This window comes from Schistocerca serialis, unplaced genomic scaffold (genome assembly GCF_023864345.2).
Source record: "Schistocerca serialis cubense isolate TAMUIC-IGC-003099 unplaced genomic scaffold, iqSchSeri2.2 HiC_scaffold_1213, whole genome shotgun sequence".
NCBI lineage: Eukaryota > Metazoa > Arthropoda > Insecta > Orthoptera > Acrididae > Schistocerca > Schistocerca serialis.
Genome location: NW_026047418.1, coordinates 82,501 through 85,000, shown reverse-complemented (window position 1 = coordinate 85,000; position 2,500 = coordinate 82,501). Strand labels below are relative to the sequence as shown.

Here is a 2,500-nt window from a genome sequence, read left to right as displayed (position 1 = left end):
TCGTGTGAACAGCCGTTGCACACGAGTCAGTCGATCCTAAGCCCTAGGAGAAATCCGATGTTGATGGGGGCCGTCATAGCATGATGCGCTTTGTGCTGGCCCCCGTTGGGCGAAAGGGAATCCGGTTCCTATTCCGGAACCCGGCAGCGGAACCGATACAAGTCGGGCCCCTCTTTTAGAGATGCTCGTCGGGGTAACCCAAAAGGACCCGGAGACGCCGTCGGGAGATCGGGGAAGAGTTTTCTTTTCTGCATGAGCGTTCGAGTTCCCTGGAATCCTCTAGCAGGGAGATAGGGTTTGGAACGCGAAGAGCACCGCAGTTGCGGCGGTGTCCCGATCTTCCCCTCGGACCTTGAAAATCCGGGAGAGGGCCACGTGGAGGTGTCGCGCCGGTTCGTACCCATATCCGCAGCAGGTCTCCAAGGTGAAGAGCCTCTAGTCGATAGAATAATGTAGGTAAGGGAAGTCGGCAAATTGGATCCGTAACTTCGGGATAAGGATTGGCTCTGAGGATCGGGGCGTGTCGGGCTTGGTCGGGAAGTGGGTCAGCGCTAACGTGCCGGGCCTGGGCGAGGTGAGTGCCGTAGGGGTGCCGGTAAGTGCGGGCGTTTAGCGCGGGCGTGGTCTGCTCTCGCCGTTGGTCGGCCTCGTGCTGGCCGGCGGTGCAGGATGCGCGCGCCTGCGCGGCGTTCGCGCCCCGGTGCTTCAACCTGCGTGCAGGATCCGAGCTCGGTCCCGTGCCTTGGCCTCCCACGGATCTTCCTTGCTGCGAGGCCGCGTCCGCCTTAGCGTGCTCCTCCGGGGGCGCGCGGGTGCGCGGATTCTCTTCGGCCGCCATTCAACGATCAACTCAGAACTGGCACGGACTGGGGGAATCCGACTGTCTAATTAAAACAAAGCATTGCGATGGCCCTAGCGGGTGTTGACGCAATGTGATTTCTGCCCAGTGCTCTGAATGTCAACGTGAAGAAATTCAAGCAAGCGCGGGTAAACGGCGGGAGTAACTATGACTCTCTTAAGGTGGCCAAGTGGCGGCGGTGTGGCTGCATCCGGACTTGGCTTTTCGAAGTGCGGTCTTGATGTAGTCGTGCTGCTGCTGCGAGGTGCCTTCCTTGGGTTATGGTTACAGGGAGAGTGATGCGCAATACATGGGCCTAGCCCTCTTAGCCTCTCCTCTCCTGCGGTCTTCTCCCCTTCTCGTGGGCCCGCTGATTTTCGCAGAGTGGAAGACCGCACCAGGGGCTTGGGGGGGTTACCAGCCCCCCCTCGCACTATCCCTTTTTTTAGTTGGGGGCAGTATTCAGAGAAAAAGTGGTGGCCCTTCCGCTGAAGGTGCCACCCCAACTCCCCCAGCACCTAGCCGGCCAACCGGCCGTGCCGAAAATCTTGTAACTTTTGCAGCTGTATACGCCTGTAGTGAGTGCCACCGCAGCTTCACCACCAAGAACGGTCTCGGGGTCCATCGCCGCCGCCAACACCTTGCGGCCGCCAACGCAGAGATCGTCACGGAGAGGCATCGCGCGAGGTGGACGGAGGAAGAAGTCCTGTCGCTCGCCAAGGCGGAGGCCGAACTGTTCCTCGAGAGGGACGCCCGGTTCTTCTTTGTAAATCAAGAGCTCATCAGGATGTTCCCCGACCGAACGCTTGAGGCAATCAAGTGCCGACGGCGGCAAGCTGCCCACAAGCAGCTTGTCCGCCAATTCATGGAGGCGCTTGAGATCGGTCGGGGGGAAGAGCCGGCGTCCCGCCGGGGAGCAGCGCCGCTGCCAGACGCGGGCGAGGCCGCTGCGCCGCCCGTCGACGCAGCCGAGGACTTCGCGGCCGACACCACCGGGCCGCCGCCGGAGGGGCCGACTGACGCTGCCATCTGGGAGCATCTGGCGGGGCTACCCGCTTCCGCCCAGCGTTTCTCTGCCCTGGATCGTGTCATAGGTCTGGGGCGGGGCACGCCGCCCGATGTCATCCTGGGCATGCTCCCGGATGCCCTTGCGTCGGTCGGGTCCAGAGGGGAGAGATCGATCACCAGGACACAGCGGCCGCGCCAACCATCGAAGCGGCCGCCTGCCGCGCCGCCGACGCAGAAGCGCAAGCGGCGCCGCTGGGAGTACGCGAGAACGCAGGATGCCTTCCGACGGTCGCGTGCACGTTGCGTGCGCGGCCTCTTGGATGGCACCCTGCTCCAGCCGCCACCTGCCATCCCTGGTCTGCTGGACTTCTGGGCGGACCTCTTCACAAAGAAGCCCGTCTCCACCGCGGGCTTCATTCGTGACCGCCTCCTCCCGCACTCGGAGCCTGTCGCTCTTGAGTGCCTATGGGGGCCGGTCACACATGAGGAGGTCGCCGCCGCGTTGCCGCCCAGGGGATCAGCGGCCGGGCCGGACGGCCTTACCCCAGCGGAGTTGCGGCGCCTGCCGCACGAAGTCCTGGTGAAAGTGATGAATCTCTTCCTTCTGGCCCGCGCCCTCCCGGAACGCCTGCTTCGCGCGCGGACGTCCCTTCT

The 2,500-nt window shown here is 63.4% G+C and overlaps 1 pseudogene; it reads left to right on the top strand.

The window, feature by feature from the left end:
• Nucleotides 1-2,500, top strand: part of LOC126435657 (large subunit ribosomal RNA) — a 7,958-nt pseudogene that overhangs the window by 1,864 nt on the left and 3,594 nt on the right.